Raw genomic sequence first — 22,931 nt, 5'->3', positions numbered from 1 at the left:
GCTTGCTCTAAATAAACAAGAATTGCACTAGTACTGTTTGCTTTCTCTCTACCATCTATTCCTCTAAGTAATTAAATGCATATTAAATACAAGAGTGGCATCACTCTTGTACTAAATGAAAACAAGAGTTTCATTATTTATTTATTTTTTTGCTTTATATATATATATATATATATATATGTTCTTAGAATGCATTGTGATAATTAAGGCATGGATGATGTTCTTAGAACGTGAACAATTTAAATGAGGCAATCCTGGACAAACCACAGTCAAACCAAGTAATTACTCACTTTGAGGAAGCTTATAGTGCCACTTAATAATTTATGGAGAAAGTTCAACATAAAGCTTTCAGTTGTTCTCACCAATATAAGTTGGTGAAGGATAACTGATCAAGATTGGCGAAATATGCAATGGTGGCTCCATTCTCAAATGGCCACATCAGTTGTGTCTTGTATGCTATTAGACACTAAAATCAAACAATGTTATGGACACACTGATCGGCGGCGCACTATGACGCAGTCATAGGCAGCAGCACGCACAATAGGCCGCACAGCAGCAGGCACCGCTCGGCAGCGCCGCACAGCAGCACGCGCCGCCCGACAGCGCGCAACATGCACTACCCGGTAGCATGCAGCACGCACCGCCCAGCAGCGCCGCACAATAGCATGCACCGCCCGACAGCGCGCAGCACGCACCGTCTGGCAGCACGCAGCACGCACCGCCCGGCAGCGCGCAGCACGCGCCGCACAGCAGCGGCACTAGGCAGCAGCACGCACTCATGGCAGCAGCACCGCGAGACGCGTGCACCGCCCGGCAGCAGCAGTAGGGCGGGGCCCACATGACAGCTCATCAAGGCGGGTCCACACTTATCTTACCACATCATCTCTGCCGCCAACTCGCCGCCAGCTACACCATTCCTTATCCCTTATCCTTATCTTATTTTATCTTCTTAAGTAAGAGTTGTGTTACCATTAGGAGTAGGTAATTAGGAGTTTTAGTTTGAGTTGGATTACCCTAGCTTAGCCAAATCCAACAAGGAATTTCCCTCTGTAATCTCCTATTTAAGGAGCTACGAATTGAAATAAAGGCATTTAGTTTTTGAGTCAATAAAAGAGTGAGGAGAGTTCGGGTGGTCTCTTGGACAAATCACCCAAAATGAGAGTTTGGGTGGTCTCTTAGATAAATCATCCATTCAGTTTCCGCAATCGGGTTTACACGCAAGGGAAGGCGCAAGGGAAAGCAGGGATTTCTCCCTGTGGACCGACCCGTAACGAGATCCTACGCGCGGGCCCATAACAAACAATACCATTTGACAGATTAGGCTCACAAGCTCCAATCCATCTGTGAAACTGATTGTAGATTAATTCCTTACAGGTCTTTGGACGATATGGGAATGGAATATTGTGGCCTCGGAGGACCTTCTTGCTTCTTCTTCTCCTTCATGATGGGCCATCTTCTCAATAATTTCATTGAAGCCAGAAGGTATGCCATGAACCCTTATTGCAGGCTGTAGCTGTGTAATGTACGTAGTAGTACCTTCAAAGAGGAACTTGGAAGATGAACAATCTTGTGGTAACTGATGATATTCCCATCTCTCCTTCATAAATGAAATGAAGCGTTGTATTTGTATGCATACATTGGTATTGGTGAAACAGGAACTGATCAATATGAATGGGGAGGGTTCGGTAAATTTTTTTATAGAAACCAAAAGGGGTTACACAAGACGGGGCAGTACATCCTCATAAATCACATTATAAAAATACAAGCTAAATTCTAAGGAAAATCAGCAAGATTGAGACTTAATATACCCTATAGGGACGAAAAGAGAGGGTTCGGTAAATTACGTTCATATGAACGTTGGGCCACCAATTATGTTCTAATCTAATGTCGGACCTAAAACCTTTACATACGTAAATGGATCCGGATCTTTCTATTTTCATTTAGAAAAGAGCCCGTGCCTCGAGTGTTTCAAAAGACACGTCGAGCTTAGAAAAAGCGCGGGGTTGGAAGTTGGGGAACGAGAGTGCTTAGAAATCGGAAGCCAATTCTCTGACAAACATCGTCTCTCTCTCTTACATGATGCTAGATCGAATGCATTCTCTTTTTAGGGTTTCTTTAATTGATGGATAGGGTTTACAGTTTCGATATTTTCGTTGATTAAGAAGCTGCATTAGCCTCTGACTTGCTTTGTTGGTGTTTGAATCTTTCAAATGTATTAGTTCCTGATCGTTTATTTTCGCTACTTCCTTTTTATCGGTGCAAGGTAAACGAAGAGAATTTTCAGACGAGAGAGAATCAGGAATTGTGCAATGCGACGAAGATGATATGTGTTGTTGAACATGTGATGAAGGGATTCAACCAAGTTTCTGGTAATTTCCTTTAGAAACTAAACTTTTGTTAATGTTACGATTTTAGCAAAAAAATGAGAAATATTGTTAGACAGTTTTGTATGCCCTTAGCTTCAATCAGAATGATGTAATTTATGAGTTTATTGTAAATGAATAAAGATACATATTTGATTCATGTTCCCTTGGTATGTTTCTGTGTAATACCCTTAAACTGGACACTTAATGAGACTCGTGTTAGTTTAGAATGTTCACAGCCAGTGGGTCGGTCTGGGGAGACCTATCCTGACAAGGCTGACACTGTGGTGCCACCAAGTCGGTTGGGGTGGCCTGTCTCAACTGCCAGGATGAGACCCTAGGCACATACAGTGTAGGATTAATTGAATCTTTGAACTGGACTAGATTTCCAGTATTGCCCTGGACCTTGGAGATTGATGGGCAAAACTGGAAAGTTACACCCGACCCCTAGACTCGATTATGATACTACACTAGGTGTCGGATTGGGCTGTCTTTGATGTGCCAATCAGTGAGATCCTTAGTGGGGGTCAAAACCTGGGTATGTTGGGACAGTCCGAGAATTCATCTGAGTGGGTGATCATAGTGACAGGATCAGCCCCTTTGTCGGACAAAGGTAATGATCGGGGATGCACTCTCACTGATGGAAACCAAGACTGCCGGCAGCCGATTTCAACCGTTGAGATTTGTTTTGCAAAATATATTTTATATAAGATATAAAAGTATATATGTATGGTTTCTAAATTGTTTGCAAGAAGGTTTTAATTCCCGGGATCCATATAAGTGGAGAGTGCAACACTGTTCCTTGCAGCCGAGGGAGAGGTCCTCTCTTGTCGGGCAGTGTATGATCATTATGGGCTGAGAGGTTAAGTGTAAAACCATTGAGGATAATACCTGATGGGCTAATCTTGCATCTGCCCACAGTCCCTGGGTGTTACAAGGTGGCTTGCCCAGGGACCACTTAGTGTAAGTGTTGGGCCCATAGAGCCCATTTGATGGGTTTCAGGGGGTGCACTGTCATTAACAGTGTATTCGGCCAGGCCTTGTAACAAAGGCTGGGCCGAACCCATGTGGCTGATGTGTAGATCAATGCTTGGGTTCCACGCCATACAAGGAAGCCCAATTGGGCAGCAATTTAGAAGCCTTTTGAGTACATAACCTAAATGGGCCTTAAGCCCATTTCGAACTGAGCTGATTTGATCAGTCATTTAAAAGGGGCGAATTCTAAAGAGGGTCAGCTGAAAGGATTGGGCTTAGACCCTATCCACTCAGAGAGTCCAAGATCTAAATGGGATTTAGATCTGGAAACCTCCTAATTAGATTAGGAGACAGCTGATCTTATCTGCAGATAAGATAAGGGTTATCCCTTATCACTAAGGGACTTCTAACCCAAATATGATTTGGATTAGCAGCTCCTAATCTGATTAGGAGCTGATCCCTTTTGAGATTATAAAAGGGGAAGGGGGCGGCAGCCTACTACAGAACAACATCCATAGCATTCTTCTCTTTGAAGAAAGAGAGATTGAGAGATTTCCTGCATACTGCGAATTCTCTCCTGCCGCCACCTTCCTGCTTTTGCCATTCCTTCAGTTCGATCTCCAGTTCTTGGGAGCAATCAAGATTGGATCTTGATTTCAATCTTTTAGGGAAAAGATTGGTTGGAGCTGTACTCAAGTCATCCAGTTGATCCTTAAGAAAGGTCAAGTTCTTTTGGAAGAACGTTGCTGATTCTGCTCCACCCTGCACTGCGCCATCTTCAGTGGGAGCAGTCTTTGGATTCTTCCTTGGGCGTGAACACCTCCATTGGGAGATATTACATCTCTGTATCAGGTATAATCATCTCCCACTCCTTTTGGTTCAGATCTGGTTCAGTTTATGGTTCAAGATTGATCCTTGAAAATATGATTTTCTAAATAGGGAATACGATTCCCAGTTGAAGGGAGAGATAAAATTTTTGAAATTCGCCCCTTATTCCGCAATCTTTGGGCGTCCATAGGATGGATCTCTCATCCCTTCAAATATGTGATCTAAAGTGTGGTGTTAAGTGAGAGGAATCCAGTGATTGACTGGAAATAAATATGAGGTCACAGGTCCAGATGTTTTCTCTGATGGATCCAAGAATTGTCTTATCCGACCATGATGTATTCTATTATTGCAAGGAATTTAGGGTTTGGAAAACGAGTCTAAATCTCTTTCTTTGTAGCGAGGGATATTTTTGGTATTAAATTCAAACATCTAACATTCCACAATGGCATTATTGATATTTCTCCCCATTCTTTCAAAGCTAAACGTTGAATGCTGCTTTAATAGGGGATGCTGAAGGGTTAAGATGAAACTGAGGGGAGGTTTTTGTATTTATCTGAAGTCTCAGCGGAGGTTTGCACACTTGGCTACTAAAATGTTATTGTTTTCTATATTAACCTCTTTCCCTATTGTAGTTACCTTCTTTAAAAAAAAATCTATAAGTAGGAGATCAAAATAATTGGAAAATTACTCCTACAAATTTCTACTGCCTATTCCTTCTATTTTGTGTAAAACCACCATTAAAGCGACATGGAAGTGCCCACAAGTTTGAAATATTTCTGCCTAGGTTCTCATGCTACACCATTATATATTATGACAGTTGAACAGAGCTTTGTATCCTCATCTATACATTTTCCTTTCCTATAAACGAGTGTTTTTTGTGTTACTAGCTAGGTAATGACCATGGTTATCCAGTTATCTAATGCCTGTTTGTACAAAACGTTCTTCGGAGTTATGCTACTCCATTTTAGAGATTACATCCTTTATTAGTTACTAGAGATTGTTGACTTGATTTTCATTATTTCTTCTTTTGACCTTTAAATTAAATTAAATTCTAGTTGTCATCAGTATTGGAAATGGTGTAGCTGATGATATAATCTGTACGTGCATAGAAAGAAACAAAAGTAGATAGCAAGAAAGCCAAAGAAAGAAAGAAGAGAGAGAGAGAGAGAAAAGACCAGATTTAACGTGGTTCAGCCAAATTGCCTACGTCCATAGGCAACAACTTGTAACTTTTCTTCTTCACTATAAATAAGAGAAAATACAACACTAAAATAACCTCATCAGAACCTCACTCGTACCCGTCACCCAATACACCCAACACCACACTCTTCTCAACACACTATATACAATGAAAATGAAATGGATGAACGGAGGAGGGGAACCCTATTTATACTTGTAGAAAGGGGTATAAAGGGAATTTTGAAGAAAAATTACAATCACATACTTAAGCGGTGAAAATAGTCTTCACTGCCAAGTAATAAAAATAGGTGGGCTCCTACCGGTGGGCCACCGATTGTGATATGGTGGGCTTAGTTGGTGAACCACCGTTTGTAAAATGGTCGGCTTAGTCAGTTTGTTTTACTAGCCCACTGAATCTATTTTAACATTCTCCCACTTGAAAACTATTTTCGTAGTGAAAAACCCTATCAAGAATAGTTGTTGATCATCTTTTGTTAAGTGGCTTCAAGACCTAGAGAAGTTCTGCACTAGATAAACTTCTTCTCATCACAGGCTTTGTTAGCATATCAACAACGTTATCGTTGGTGTGAATCTTTTGTGATGAGATATGCTCATCCTCAATTACTTCACGAACAAAGTGGTATTGTACATCAATGTGTTTGGTTCGAGCATGAAAGACGGGATTTTGTGCTAAGTGTAATGCTCTTTGACTATCACAATGAATAGTCACCACTTCTTCTTTGATGTGGAATTCTTTAAGCAACCTTTTTAGCTAAATACTTTATTTGCATGTTTGTGTAGTTGGCCTATATTTTGCTTTTGTTGTAAATAAGGCCACTATAGATCGTAATTTTGATGCTTAATTCACAGTGCCATTAGCTAAAGAAAACACATAGCCGGTAGTTGATTTTCTATTATCACGATTTTCTGCATACTCCTCATCTATATAACTAACTAGCTTCAAGCTTTGGCCACTATAACAAATGAAGACTTCAAAAGTACCCTTCAAGTAACAAATGATCATTTTTACCGCAGTCCAATGATCTCTTCCTAGATTTGCTATGAACTTACTGATTGCTTCCACTGCTTGTGCAATGTCTGGTCTGGTGCACATCATAGGAAATATAAGACTCCCTATTACTGATGAATATGGTATGTGGGACATCTTTGTCTTCTTAGCTTTAGTGTTAGGAGATTGTTCTAAAGACAACTTGCAACCAACAGGAAATGGGATACTAATTGGTTTGGATTATTGCATGTTGAAGTGGCGCAAGATCCTTTGAACATAACTCTTTTGAGTTCTCCAGACTTTCTTGTTCTTTTTGTCCCTATATACCGTCATCCCAAGAATTTTATTAACTGTCCCCAGATCCTTCATGTCAAACTCCCTAGCTAAATGAGCTTTCAATGTTGTGATACTTCCTTTATCAACTTTATCAGTACCTGCAACTAGCATGTCATCAACATATAACAATAAAATGATGAAGTGATCATTATCAAAGTATGTATAGGCACAATGATCTCCTTCACATTTGCTAAAGCCCAAGTTCACAATGAAGGAATCAGATCGCTTATACTAACACCTTGGTATCTGCTTTAGACTGTAAAGCGATTTGGTCAGCCGACAAACCAAATCCTTTTTGTCTTCTTCGACAAAGCCTTTAGGTTTAGTCATATAAATATCTTCTTCAAGATTACCATGCAAAAAGGTAGTCTTAACATCTAACTATTCCAACTCCAAGTCAAGTACTGCAATTATACTCAATATAATACGAATAGTACTTAATCGAACAACAGGAGAGAATATTTTGTTGAAGTCGATACATGATTTTTGAGCATATCCTTTTACAATTACTCGATATTTGCATCTTTTGACATTCCCGCTACTATCCTTTTTGAGTTTGTACACCCATCTACAACCAATGGCCTTTCGACCCTTAGGTAGTTTGACTAACTCCCAAGTTTTGTTTTTCTTTAGAGCTTTCATTTCCTCCTCCATAGCCACTTGCCAATGGCGGGCATCTGGACATTTGCATGCTTCCTGGTATGAACAAGGCTCATTCTATTCTGTAATGCATGCGTAAGTTATTATATAATCCTAAATCCAGACAATAGGTCGTGTAGCTCTCCTTGATCGACCTTGATCTTCGTGAATAGAGGTGTAAATCGGGTTGGGCCGCCCACAGCCCGACACGAAGGCCCATGGGTCATGGCAGGCCCGGCATGGAGGTTCATGCCGTGCTGGGTCAGGGGTTCGAGGCCCATGGGCCGGCATGGCACGGCACAAGCTGTCTTGCCATGCCACCTGCGGGACTCGTAGCGGGCCATGCCTGGAATATAGCCGTTGCGCCCCCCTGGGGGGGTTTACAGAAATACCCCCCTAATAGCTATAAACAACCATATTAGGGGGGTATGTGTATTTTGCTTATGGGGGTTGAAAAAATGACATAAATGCCCCCTAACAGTTATATAACTAGTTTAGGGGAGCTTTATGGGTAAAGTTATAAATAACTTTACAATGACCAAAATACCCCTCTTAACAACTAGTTTTTTTGGTATTTTGGGCAATTGAATTATGTTCAATTCCTATAAATAGCCCTATCCTCCATTCTCATCACACCAATTCAACAATTCTCTTAATCTCTTCTCTCTCTCTCTCATACTCATACATTCTCAATTATCTGCAATCTGAGAAATTCTGATTAGCTGATTGTCTGATTCTGGATTCTCCAATTCTCAAGTCTCAACTTTATCGAAGTTTCGACTTTCAACAAGAAGAAGGCTTGCTCAAACAACTCAAGTATCTCAATTCAGGAGGCTTGGACGTTGAAAGGCTTCAACCGTTGAAATCAAGTTGGGATTTTGAACCGGCATTCCTGGTAAGTCGAATTAGATTAATTTTTATCTTTTTAGAATTAAAAAAAATGGCCAGCTCTTCTGAAAACCGGTTCCCCAACATGTTCACCATGGATGACATTCAATGACATCACGATATTGTTAGCACTGATGTGATTGATGTCGATGGAAGTGGAACTTTCACCCCTAGTAGTAGTGATACTAGGGGAAAAAGGAGGGCTTCTAAGCTGAGTAGCCCGTTTGGAAAGTTTTCAAAGTAGAGGATATTGATGGGAAGGGGAAAAGGGCCGTTTGCTAAAAACGTAGGAAAGACTTTAGTTATTGTAACAAGGGTGGTACGGGTCATTTGAGCAGACATATGCTCGCACATGAGCGAGAAGAAGATGAAGGGAGAGAAACAGCCCAAACATAGATCGAGAAGGGGACTAGTTTTGGTACTTTTGGATATTCACAAGAAAAAATTAGACAAGAATGTGCTAAGTATATTGTACATGCAGAACAACCATTTATATTAGCTGAAGATCCAAAGCTAGAAAAATGGTTGCGTACTTCTATAAACCCACAATATAAAAAAGTTTCTAGGAATACTATAAGAATTGATGCTTTAAAAATTTTCTATTCATATAAACAAAATTTAATTTCTTTGTTAGCAAATCTTAAGTTTTACTAGGCTTGAATGGCCACATAGTGGCCCAGCTATTGCTGCAAGTATTTTAAATACTTTGCATGCTTATGGAATAGAAAATCATTATTGTTGGCATTATGGCAACATAATGCCAGCAATAATGATTTTGCAATAAATATTTTAAAATCTCAATTAAGACCATGCTTAAATGGTAAATTATTTCATATTAGATGTGCATGTCACATCTTAAATTTATGTATTCAAGATGCCTTGAATATTATTTCTACTCATTTCAAAAATTAGAAATTGTATTATATATATAAAAAGTTCAAGGGCAAGAAAACAAGAATTTAAATATTTATGTCAAAATTATGGTTTAAAATATAAACATTTTATATTAGCTTTAAAGCATAGGTGGAATTCTACCTATGCTATGTTAGAAAGTTGTATATCTCATAAACAAATTCTTTCTGATTTTTATAATTTAAAAATGCCTAATGATATGATATTTGAGGAAGACTAGGAAATGGCAGCCTGCATAAGAGAATTTTTAAAACATTTTTATGATGCAACTAATGAATTATCTGGAATTTATTATCCAACTAGTTGTAATTTTCCTTATCAATTAATGGTTAATAGTGATTGTTTTGCAAAATATAGAAATAATCCACAATTTCAATGTATTGTTGAAATCATGGAAAATAAATTTAAAAAATATTGGGAGAACATTTCTCCCCTTTATTGTATAGCTACAATATTAGACCCTAGGATTAGGAAAGATGGTTTAGATATTTTACTTGAATCATATTGTGAAAATATGAATATTGATATAGGAAATAAAAAAGAAGAAATTAATAATTTATTATTTGAAATGTACAGTTTTTAAGAATATGAAGTTGTAGGAATATTCCTACAACTTCTTCATCATCTTCTTCTACTTCTGACCTTGAGCCCAGTAGTAGAAGAGAAAAACTTTTTTATTTAATAAGTAGAAGGCATAAATCTATTAGTTCTATAACATCTGTTAGTTCTACAACAAGTTCATTTACTGAACTTAATTTTTATTTACAAGCAAATTTTTCTAATTTAGGTGAATGATCAAATAATTTTGATATTTTAGCCTGGTGGAGTGAACATTCAAAAAATTATCCGATTCTCGCCACCATGGCACATGATCTACTAACCCTTCTGATGTCTACAATTCCATCGAAGTCTTGTTTTAGTACAGATAGACAAGGTGTTGAATGACAAAAGAAGCTACATAAACGATGAGAGCATAGGGATGTGCATCTGCTTCAAGGATTGGCTAGATTCAGAAGATAGATTACAAGACAAGGGAGGGCATGCTACATCGGATATTTCACCCGAAGTAGATGATGAAAGTCATGAATGATGATTCATGAATTTGACTACTTGTATAAAATTTTTTATTTTTTCAAATTATTGTAATTTTTTTTAATTTTATTTAATTTATTTGGTATATTTTTTTAACTTTTTAACCATGTAATTTTTTATTTTCAATTTGTAACCATATTGTATTTTTTATATTTTATTAATTTATTCCATTTTCATATTTCATTCATCCAAATATGCAATGATCCTATCATTGTATTTGTAATTTGTACCATTCAAATTTAAATGAAATAAAATTCCTATTTTTCTTCCAATTTGTTATTCCATCATTCTTATATTTCAATTTGGTTAAGTATTTTTTTTTCATTTATGTGTTAGATAACTTAGATTTCTCATTTCTTAATTTTTTAAATAGTTCACAATTCTCAAAGTTCAAAGGAAAGTTAAATATTTTAGTTTTACAATTTTACTTAGAAAAGAAATCAAAATTTTCAAAAAAAAAAACAAAAAAAATTAAAAAAACAGTGCAGCCCGGTTCGTCTCAGGCCTGCCCTGTAGCCCAGACCGGCACATCCTGCAGCCCGACACGGCATGGGCCTGGGCCTGGGTCGTTCCGGGCCGACCCCCAAATTTCCATCGGGGAGGGTGGCATGGCCCGTGACGGCCCATGGGCCAGCACGACACGACCCACTTTACACCTCTATTCGTGAGTCTCTCCTTTAAAATTTTCAATGTGTTTTTCATCGGTTTCATCATTAATTGCATCAACTTGTTGCTCTTGAATCTTTTGAAAAGATTTCACTTCAACTTTCTCTGTTGTCTTCGAGCTTAATTGTGTATTTTCTTTCTACATCGAATCTTCATTGAAGACATCTCAGCTAATAACTATCTTGTGGGTAGTAGGATCCCACAATCTGTAAACTCTCTTTAAACTCTTGGGAAGGACTCAAATTGTCCGAGGAGAACAAATTGTGGCTAGAAAGAGAGTTTCAAGAACAAGAAGTAAAGGATGCAGTTTTTAGCATGGACAGAGATAGAGCCCCTGGCCCTGATGGCTTCCCAATTCTATTCTATCAGACATGTTGGAGCATCATTAATTCAGATTTATTACAGGTATTTAATGATTTCTATCATTCAGCCATTGTAAACAAAGGAAATAATTCCAATTTCATATGCCTGATTCCCAAGAGAAAGGGTACTTTAGAACCAAAAGAGTATAGACCTATCAGTCTAATTGGGAGTGTCTACAAAATTTTAGATTGAAGAAAGTCTTAGGTGAAATCATATCCCCGAATCAATTTGCTTTCATCAAAGGGCGTCAAATAATCGACAACACTCTAATAGCAAACGAATGCGTTGAAGAGAGGAAATTGAATGGCAAACCAGGTGTGATTGTGAAATTCGATTTGGAAAAAGCGTATGATAAAGTAGATTGGGAGTGCCCCATGGAAACTATGAGACTAATGGGTTTTGGAAACAAGTGGATTCAGTGGGTTGGGGGATGCATTAGTTCCACCTGGTTCTCAGTTCTAATAAATGAGCAGCCAAAAGGATACTTTAATGCCAGCAGAGGCCTAAGACAAGGATGCCCCCTCTCCCCATTGCTTTTTACTCTAGTTACAAAAATTTTCAGCCAACTGGTGAATAAGGCAATCTCTCTTGGACCATTGAGAGGATTTGAAGTCGGACAGGAAGCCACCCAAATATCTCATCTTCAGTTTGCTGATGACACTATCCTTTTTCTAGAAGCTGATGAAGTTTATGTGTCAAATCTGAAAAGGGTCATCACCTGTTTTGAATGAATGTCGGGACTGCAAGTAAACTTCTCAAAGAGCAGTATTGCTGGCATAAATCTAGTAGAGGCTAGCATCACAGAGATCTTGGGATGCAAAGCAGAGAATCTCCCCTTCTCCTATTTGGGGATGCCTCTTGGAGGGAACCCAAAAAATCAAAGCTTTTGGGATCCAATTCTAGAAAAATGTGAGAAGAAACTAGCCACATGGAAAAGAAACTACTTGTCAAAAGGGGGGAGGCTCACTCTAGTTAGAGCATCCTTGGAAAACCTCACCGCCTACTACCTTTCCATCTTCCGCATGCCCAACAAGATAGCCATTTAGTTAGAAAAACTTCAGAGAAACTTGGGAAGGAGGGGGGGAAAGGGGCTTACACCTTGTGAAGTGGTCTCAGGTTAGCAAACCAAAGGAGAATGGAGGTTTGGGAGTAGGTCATTTGAAAGAAAGAAACACCGGCTCTTCTTAGTAAATGGTTGTGGTGATTTCCTCTAGAGCCAACTGCACTATGGATTGCTGTAATCACTAGCAAATACGGGAAGCACGCCAACGGTTGGGATAGCAAGCTTCACTTGAATCGAATCAAAGACACCCACCCTTGGAAAGGTATAATCTCGACTTACAATTTTTTCATATCCTTTATCAGATACAAAGTGGGAAAGGGTGGCATAATTAAGTTTTGGACTGACCTGTGGTGGGGTAATTCTACTTTAGCTAACTCCTTCCCTCGCCTATTCAGCCTTACCTTAAACCAAGAAGCTTCCATATCCCAGGTTTTACCCCCCTCCCCTCCTTACTTCAACTGGAATCTAACCCTTAGGAGACCTCTAAGGGACCCAAAAATTAGTGAAATCTCTAGCTTCTTGCACACTCTAAGAGAGGTCTACCTCTCACAAAATTCCTCTGACCTTCGTATTTGGACCCTTCACCCATCAAGTAAGTTTTCAACCAAATCTTGCTTCAAAGTTTTAGTTAGGGAAGAACAAACTAATGGTCAGTACCCCTACAAGAGAATCTGGTGTGCTCACATCCCTACCAGGGTATGTTTTTTTGTGTGGGAAGCCAGCTTAAAGAAAATCAACACTTTTGGCCTCCTTCAGAAAAAGAACCATGGCAGGTACTATTTATCTCCACATGGCAATGGTCAGGAAGAGGATTAAGCAAAAGAGGGAAAATCTTATGGCAATCTGCTGCTCATGCTATTTTTTGGACCATCTGGGAAGAGATAAACAACAAGGTCTTTAACAACAGAACAAAAAACTTTGAGGAGCTGATGTCTCCAATATGTTACAGATGCTTCCTATGGACTTCCAGCTCATCTCATTTCAGAGATGTCCCTTTTGATGACCTCCAAAGAAATGCTGTAAATTTCCTTCACTCTAAACAAATACAGTTCAGCACTACTCCTAACTTCAGATCTGATGTGGAGGGCGAGACGACCTTGTATTTTGATGGGAGTGCTTTTGGAAACCCAGGTACAATGGGTATTGGAGGTGTAATTCAAAATAGAAATGGTATCAGTTGGGCTTTTAGTGGGCCGATTGGAATTGCCTCATCAACAAAGGCAGAAGTCTTGGCAGCTCTAACTAGCATCAGGATTGCAAAAGACATGAGTTTACGAAGTCTTACCATTAAAGGAGATTCAGCCAACACCATTAACTGGCTTTCTAGTTCTGACAATGGGCCTTGGGCCTTAGCTCACTACCTAGCTGAAGCGAGAGACATTCTTGCCTCTTTAAGTGGCCAGGTGGTCTGGATTCCGAGGGAGCTAAACTTTGAAACCAATAGTCTAGCTAAATCTAGTGCTCACAGGGATTCTCTTTAGTGATAGCTCTATGCCTTTGTAATTTTTTGAGAGTTTTATATGTCGTGTACATCGCCTCATGTACCTCTCCTTTTGAATAAAGTTAACTTTTTTTCAAAAAAAAAAAGGATCCCACAATTTGTACCCCTTTGTACCTTCTGCATAGCCAAGAAAAATACACTTTTTGGACCTTGCATTTGACTTGGTCCTCTGCTCCTTAGGAATCCAAACATAAGCACCACAACCAAAAGTATGTAGGGAAGAATAATCAATAGGGTTTCTTGACCATGCCTCTTTTGGAACTTTGTAATCAAGTGCCATAGTGGGAGAGCAATTTACTAGATAATGCTAATATTGAGTGTTTTTGCCTAAAAGCATTGCTCTAGCATAATTGCACTTAACATGCTTCTAGCTCGATCCATAAGCGTATTATTCATCCATTCAGCAACTCTGTTTTGTTGTGGAGTTCGAGGAATTGTATACTGTCTCGAAATGCCGTGCTCACTCCCCTTTTGATTTTCAGCTAAAGCTTTGAATTTCTTAAAATAGGAAAAAGTATCAATCTTCCTTCGGAGCATATACACCCATACTTTCTTAGAGAAATCATCAATAAAGGAGGTAAAGCTTAAAAAAGCATCCAAAAGATAGTAGCTTCCCAAGTATCAGAGTGTACTAGATCTAATACCTCTAAACTTTTAGCTTTTGACTTGGGAAAACTAGCTCTATGATGTTTCCCAAATAGATAATCTTCATAGGAATTCAAATCAGTAGATTTTAAACCAGGAAGTAGATTTCGATCAAGAAGTACCTTGAGTCCTTGCTTCCTCATATGGCCTAAACGTATGTGCCAAATCATGACTGAATCAGTCACAACATTTGCAACGATGGCGTCATCGATCAAGTGGTATAGCTTTCCTTGTAATTTTCCCTTTGCAAACACCATAGCTCCTTTACTGATCTTCAATTGGCCTTTTTCTCCAAAAAACTTGTAACTGTCCTCATTAAACTTTCGTAGTGACAAGAGACTCTTTCGTGATTTTGGAACATGTCGTACACCAAAGATTGTACAAGTGATGTCGTCAAACATAGTAATTCTAACGTCTTCAACTCCCACTATTTTACATGTGTTGTTGTTGCCCATGTAAATAGTCCCACCATCGCACAATTGGTATGTGTAGAACCAATCTTTGCATGGCGTCATATGGAAAGAAGCACCAAAATCCAATATCCAGTTATGCTTTAGATTTTCATATGAACCAATAGACATCACCTCACCATCTTTTGATGAATCACTTCCTTCTATGATGTTTCCTTGGGAATTCTTTGAATCTAGATCTTGGTCAGAGTTGGGCCGATTTTGATCTACTTTGGGTTGTCTACAATCTTTTCGAAGGTAGCCTTTCTTACCGTAGTTCCAACACTTGAGTCCTTTTGTTTTGCCTCTCGACTTGGATCTCGTTTTGATTTCTGCTAGAGTTGCTTCTTTCATTGGATCTACCCCATACCATCATTGCATCATCTTAAGAACTCTCACCAACTTATCTACGAGATTCTTTTGTAAGCAACATAGGAATAGTAGATTCTAATGACATATCTTTGGTATTGCTCAAATTCATTATCAAACTATCCCAAGAATCAGGCATGGAGCAAAGCAAGAGAAACCTTTTCTTCATCGTCAATACGTACCTCAACAGCTGCTAATTTACTTACTAGAGTGTTGAACTCATTCAAGTGTTCTTGTAGAGAGGCTCTGACCTTCATCCTTAGGTTGTAAAGTTGTCGCCGGAGAAAGATTCTATTGGACATCGATTTCCCCTCGTAGAGATTCTGCAACTTGTCTCATAAACCTTTGGTAGTGGTTTCCTCAGACACGTCGAATAGAACTGAATCTTCTAAAGCAAGAAGAATATTAGTTGTGGCTATTTGGTTTTTCTTCTCAAAATCTTCGTCCTTCATACTAGTAGGCTTTTCTCTTTTCCTTCCGAGGCAATTACATAATCTTCTTTCACCAACACAGTATGCATCTTCAGCTTTCAGATTGCATAGTTGGATCCATTGAATTTTGGTATATCGAACTGGGTAGAGGTCAAACTTGCCATATTCAACAGGTGCATTGGACAATATAATTTGTACGTGCACAGAAAGAAACAAAAGTAGATAGCAAGAAAGCCGAAGAAAGAAAGAAGAGAGAGAGAACACTAGATTTAACATGGTTCAGCCAAATTGCCTACATCCATAGGCAGAAACTTGGAGCTTTTCTTCTTCATCATAAACAAGAGAAAATACAACACTAAAATAACCTCATCAGAACCTCACTCGTACCCGTCACCTAATACACCCAACACCACACTCCTCTCAACACATTGTATACAATGTATACAATGAAAATGAAATGGATGAAATGAACGGAGGAGGGGACCCCTATTTATACTTGTAGAGAGGGGTATAAAGAGAATTTTGAAGAAAAATTACAACCACATAACGGTGAAAATAGTCTTCACCGCCAAGTAATAGAAATAAGCAGGCTCCTACCGATGGGCCACCAATTGTGATATGGTGGGTTTAGTCGGTGAGCCACCGTTTGTAAAATGGTGGGCTCAGTCAGTTTGTTTTACTGGCCCACCGAATCTATTTTAACAATCAGTAATGAAAAGAAAATAAAAAGACTCTTGAGTAGAGCTGGAATGCCAATGGAATTATGAATTTTAAGGTTCTACTTGCTATTGCATGCTTTTTTACTTATGGACTCAAATGTGACACCTATCCATTTTTCTAAACCTGCATATCTACTTGTGTAACTTATTAATTCACAGTCAAGCTTTTTCCATGAAAACCTTCATTTCTAGCAATTTGGTCCATCTTATTTGATGATTGATATTGTTTCCACACTAATATAGGATTCTTGGGCTAATCTATTAAATGTAAAAGTGCACAGAATTGTCAAATACAAAGCAGTAAACCATGATGAAAGTATAATGGTTGTCCACTAATCTGACAAGGTGGCTTCCTTGAAGTTAATTTCTTTCTTGGGTTCCATTTTTTGTCACTTTCAAAAGCGACACTGACTGAAATGAGTCTTAATCATGAAACTTTTCTACTTGTAAGTACCAAATCTTGGTTGCATGTCTTTTCTCAATGCCCTCTCACCTCTGGCACTTGTCTTATAAATTATGAAATGTGAATTGAATGTTATTCCAAGAAAATTTTTGTATTGTAAATAAACATGAATATAACCCTTTTTGGTCTGCAAATAAGCCTAGAGTGGCTGTGCTGTTGACAGGCTGGGGGTATGGCAATCCATGCCCATCTTTAGAGAGTCAACATGTTGATGTGGGATCAAATCAAGTCCTATGAAATCTCAATGTGCTGTCATGTCTTTAAGTAAAAGGAGTCTTAGTCAAGGAAAGAAATTATTAATTAATTAATTCTGAGCTTCTTTTGTTAGCTTCCTATTTTACTATAAATATCTTGTCTTTGGATTCCTCTAACTTGCCATTTGTCTCATTCTGAGGAAATCAGGACCCATGATTGAAGCAGCAGAACCTGAAAAGTTAATTGAGCTAACAATTGGTTTGAACAGATTATAGCAACCTTTTATTCTAGTGGAGCTCCACAAAAGACAAAATAAGTAAACAAGTAAATAAATAAAACAAAAGAAAATGAAGGCAAAGAAGAAAGGGGACATTTTCAAAACTTATCCATGCATAATGTTCATCTGATCATGCAGATTTTTGGCAAAGGCAACAACCTACCCTCCCATGTGGAGCCCCACCCACATCCATGTTGGGTATCATTTCTCTGGGCATGGAAATTGTTCTAGGGAAGCATCTATGTTTAGAAAGGAGTATTAGGAAGGTTATTGGAATCTCAAGTTTCTTGAAGACTGTTCATAACTTATTAGGTTGGAAAATCAAATTGTGTAGTGAATTATGGTTAATGAAATTATATTTGAATTAAATTTCTGTAATTGCATGGGTGCTGTTTTAAACTCTTGGAAGTTCTTGATTTTTGAATGTTGGCTTTTGTCTCTTGATCTTACTTTGCAGGTGTGGATAAAGATTTCAACAGGTCCCTCTAGATCAAGATTCATTTGCTTGATAATTCCCTTTCTGAAACCATATGAATCAATCGTATCCCCATCTTCTCTTCTTCTTGGTATCCTACATTAAAACCCTTCCAATATTCTAGATATGTAATCTGCTTTTATTCCTAAAAGATTAGGAGAGTGTCCTCAAGCAATAACAGTGTAACAAATCTGTTACTCATATTTAAATCTGTAAGTTCTGCAATTTAGGACCCATAAATGTACAACCACATATCCAGGTTTCTCTAGGACATGTTTTTCTTTGATAAGTAGGTTTCTTTGGGACTTAGCATGATTTATTACTGTCATTCTCATTTTAACTTTTCCTGAGAAAGCTTGCTTCTGTGCACTTCCAAAATCAGCAATGATATGTTGTTCAAAGTAATATACAAGTCAAATATCTATTTGAATTATGATAGTCAAATAACAGTTATTCATTCCAAAGGACATTTCTGGTTGTTTGTTGCTGTTAGTTTACATAGCTTATCTTTTTCCTCTGTAAATTAAGTGAAATTTATTTCCCACATAACATATATTCTTTGCAATTAACAGTAGACATGTAACTACTTTGCCTGTTGGGGAACCTAGCATACCCTGTATGTGGCTTCTTAGTGGGGTAGCTTAGAAATATATATTTTGACTTGTTTGTGTGTATCATCACTACTAAACAGTTTCTGATGTGACATATGTACCAACAGTTTCTGATGTGACATCTAACCATGCATTGGATGAGGGAAAGAAGAAAATAATTGGGGTATGGACACCTGGAACAACTCCACTATAAGCCTGATAGTGTATAAGAATCCTATGCATGTCAAATTTACATCTTATAAGGCATCTATTTATGCATGTCTAATTTTGCTTCTTACTGATGTCTGATTATGTGCATCAAACTTTTTCTTCTTATGAACACCTGTTCACATTAAGTCAATAGAGTTTTTCCCAAGTTGATTGGCTACAAACAGACAACCAACCTCATTTAATTTGGGTAGCATAGTTGTCAACTTGACATTGCGACCTGGGTGACCAGAGTTCAAATCTTGGAAACAACCTCTATGTATGTGTAGGGGTAAGGATGTGTACATCTATCCCTCCACAGACCCTGCATCAGCTGGAGCCTTATGCACTAGGCTACCCTAGTTGTCAACCTGACATGTACAGGCCTGACCTTTTCCCCTATTTTTTATTTTGAGCACTTATTAGCTAAACCAATATGATGTTTCCATGTTGAATCCAGCTTTAGCCTTTTCTTAATCAGATCCAGATTGACCTGGCCCAAGCCATTGCTACCGCCATACACAGCATGCCCAAAACCCACACACTTTTTATTTTTGAATCCAAACCAGTAGGTGCATGTGCCACCACACAAATGGGTTAGCATTTCCTTGTAGATGAGTCAATCGCTTGAAGTTCTATTTGTGAGTTTTTAAAATAAGTTGGCCAGTCAAAAATGCTTGATTGTAGAGAGTAAATTCAATTAACTTGTTTAGATTTTGGGTTCTCTGGATTTTTCACCAAACATAGCTTATGGGTTATTCATGTTGGGCCCACCTCGGAAAGCCAGAAGCTGCTGCTCTTCAGTCCTCCCAAATGGCACTGATTCTAAGAATGTTAGAGATGGCACTGACTCTGAGAATGTTAGGGATGAATAGTTTGCTTGAACTTTGGCTGGATTAACATGAAAGGGGAAAAAATAAAGGAATATGGGTTCATTTAAAAAGCATCAATACTCACTCTTGGTTAGCATAAATAATACTCCCTCTTTGTTAGCATGCACAATGCTTAATACATGTTGCTACCAAACTTCCCCCTGCTGGATAGGCATGAATAGTTGTCTAATTATAATAAAACAGAGAACTAGCTCATACTCCTGTTGATTACCAAACTTCCCCCTGCTGGATAGGCATGAATAGTTGTCTAATTATAATAAAACAGAGAACTAGCTCATACTCCTGTTGATTTGCAATTAGCAGCTACCCTTAGCCAGAAAGGACAATAGTTTCTCCAGTAAATATGAGCGGTTGGCCTTGTTAACATGGTATGGCCTTTTCCTAAAGTTTTCAAACTTCAAAGTAACATGGTGTTACTACTGGCAGCTGCTACCATATGTGGCAGAAATGGGCCACCATCCTTGTGTAGCTGATTTTCCAGTATGAACTGGACACAACCATCCTCAGACCCCTTACACAGACAACCACAAAAGAGTCAAAGACTCTTTAATTACTTGCCAGCTTATTTTAGGTCTTGAGTCCCAATCAAGCTTGTAAACCAGATCTGCAAATTCCTCACCTATGTAAGAGCCTAAACTAGTTGAGATGAATCAAGATTTGGTCAGCTTGGCCTCTGGCCTCAGGCTCAATAACCAATAGTAGGGCTAGGGCTCAGATCAGTTTTTTTTTATCAATAGGCTCAGATCAGTTTAGCTCATTCAATTTAATCCTTTGATATTAGGCCAAAATTGGATTAGAAATGTATAGCCCCAAATGCAAGACCCACAATAATTATTTGAAGATGATAAATAAAGAAACCATGTTTAGCACTATGCAGCTTCACTATTTACTGGATTTGTACTCTTGATCCTAACCATGAGTAAAGGTGGATGATCCACTAATTACTTGGGTAGGTGGACATGATTAGGTCAAATAGTGTGGAATAAATTTTGAGTTGTCCTAAGTTGATGGCTTGTAGGCTAATATTTCTTCATGTTAAGCTTTATCTTCCATTGTTAACTAACTTCCAAGCTTCTTAATAAGATGTGCTGGACCCATTTGATACTCAAAAGTTGATACCATCCACTTGTTTCCTAAGTTGGCATGAGCACATGGCTACCCAAGTCCATGTCATTTGGTTTCCTTCTGTGGGGTGGGTGGTAACTGGTAATTACTAGTTAGGGCCACTGCTCCACCTCCACCCCATCTCATGCTTCTATGAAGAACATACTTAGCCATCTGCCAGCAACTTGGAGGTAAAACTGGATTTCAACACCAAATCTCATATACAAACTGGACTATTTCTGATGACCAGTCAGTTTGTTGGTTTTTGTCCATTGAGAATTGACCCAATCAATTCTTGTGCAACCTTCAATTCCAGTGCAAGTTGAGGATTAGATACTTGTGCAACCTTCCATTCATCAAGGCTTTGCCACCCATTGAAGTTAAATTGTCTTTGATTTGTGTGCCACTCAAACAACATGTACTCTTGACCCAATGTGTTTGAAAACTTTCCTCCCAAGTTCTAATATCTCATGGATTAAAAAACTGAGATGCATATTTGAGCTAGCCTTTTGCCCAACAAAAAGCAAATTATTGTACCCAAAACTGATTCTGTTAGCAATTCAAAATACTTCGAAAACTGAGAACCTAGATTAAGGCCTTAACAATTCCACAGCCTTTTTTTTTTTGGGGGTTGATTCATGCAACTTAGAATGCTATCTATGAATAAATTTACAGACCCAAAACTCTATAAATATTCCTGGAACTCATTACCATTTCCCTATTGAGAAGATACACAGTTTTCTAGCACAATAGAACACACTCTGCAAATTTGCCTAAGTTGACGTAAAGATGGCTAAGCTTTTCTGCAGTTTCTTCTTTGTCCTCCTAGTCCTTTCAGGTTTCTTAAACTTAATTTCCTCATTTTCATTTGTTTGTCTCTGTTTACCCACCCATTTATGGTCACTTCTATAATGCATGAACACATCTTTCTGTTTCAACATCAAAAACCACTTTTTGCACAGTTGCAAGATACACTTCTTCCAACATCACATGGTGCAATCTTTTACAGTCCGATTTTGTTATTCTTTCTTTCATTTTTAGTATTGATATATAAATTTGTATTTATTATTTGTGACTCTATGTTCCTAGAATCTATAGAGGCTGCCTCCTCTGCTATACATGCAAATGGGTATCCTGGTGCAACAGATACAGACTTGATCTGATCCCCCCTCCACCCTTGATATTCATTTGCTTATTGTATAAATGATGGTTGTTGCAGTTGTATCAATGGTGCCCAGTTCGGATGCTGCAAAAAGATGCCAAGTTGTTCAGAACAGCCAAGGTTGTAATCTCGCCTCATGCCGCCAGTGGTGCCTCCAGGCATACAATGGCAATGGTCTTTGCAGTGCCACTGGATTTGGTTCCTATCGCTGTGTCTGTTTCTACAATTGTAATTAAGTTGAATAATCTCTTCCCTTTTGTTGGTGATGGAATTCAGCTTGCTCTAAATAAACAGGATTGCACTAGTAGTTGCCTTTCTTTCTACCATATCTTCCACTAATGCATATTAAATAAAAGAGTAGCATTGCTCTTGTACTAGATGAAAGCAAAAGAGTTTCGTTATTTGTTTTCTGCCTTGTATGTTCTTAGAACGTGAACAATTTAAAGGAGGCAATTCTGGACCAACTAAGAAGGTCAAACCAATAGTAATTTCTCTCTCTCTTTCTCTCTCTAAGGAGGCTTGCAGTGTCACTTAATAATTCATGGAGAGAGTTCAACATAGAGCTCTCAGCTAATCTCTTGGCGTAATATGCACTGGTACCTAATGACATCGGTTGTATCATGTGTGTTATTAGAAACTAAGAACAATACTGTTAACTTATGGACAAATTAGGCTCCAAGTTCCATGATTCCATCTGTGAAGCGAATTGTAGATTCATTGGAGATCATTGGATCATATGAGAATAGAATGCGGCCTCAGTGGACCTTATTCATGCCAAATTGCCAAATAAAGAGAAATATTGGACAATACATTTAATTTCCATGTGGGACCTACCAATTATGTTCAAATTTCTCATGTAGGACCCGCTAATTCCTTCTATAAGAATTTCTCATACATGTTCAAATTTGGAATAAGCATGGCTATATATAACATACATTTGGAAAATACCTATTCACGCCAATAAAAAGAAACATTAGATAATAAATCTCTATTGACCCTAAAAATAGAATCAAAGCGGTCTTTGTGTTATTATGCATGATGTTATGACCTTAACGGTCATTTTCAGGGGACACCCAATTAGTAGTGCATGAAAATGAAATGGTTCGCGCTTACGGAACCCATTCAACCACCAGCTCTA

At 38.3% G+C, this 22,931-nt stretch overlaps 1 long non-coding RNA gene across 1 annotated transcript; it reads left to right on the top strand.

The window, feature by feature from the left end:
* Positions 1-1,488: 1,488 nt before the first annotated feature.
* Positions 1,489-21,989, top strand: LOC104603417 (uncharacterized). The gene is made up of 4 exons (XR_002022942.2): positions 1,489-2,369; positions 17,820-17,928; positions 18,556-18,611; positions 21,851-21,989. It is a non-coding gene; the product is annotated as an uncharacterized LOC104603417 (long non-coding RNA).
* The last annotated feature ends 942 nt before the right edge of the window (positions 21,990-22,931 follow it).

Source organism: Nelumbo nucifera, chromosome 3 (genome assembly GCF_055504915.1).
Source record: "Nelumbo nucifera cultivar China Antique chromosome 3, China Antique-T2T, whole genome shotgun sequence".
Classification (NCBI taxonomy): Eukaryota; Viridiplantae; Streptophyta; class Magnoliopsida; order Proteales; family Nelumbonaceae; genus Nelumbo; species Nelumbo nucifera.
Note: the sequence above shows the minus strand (reverse complement) of the source record. Positions and strands in the feature narration are given on the sequence as shown.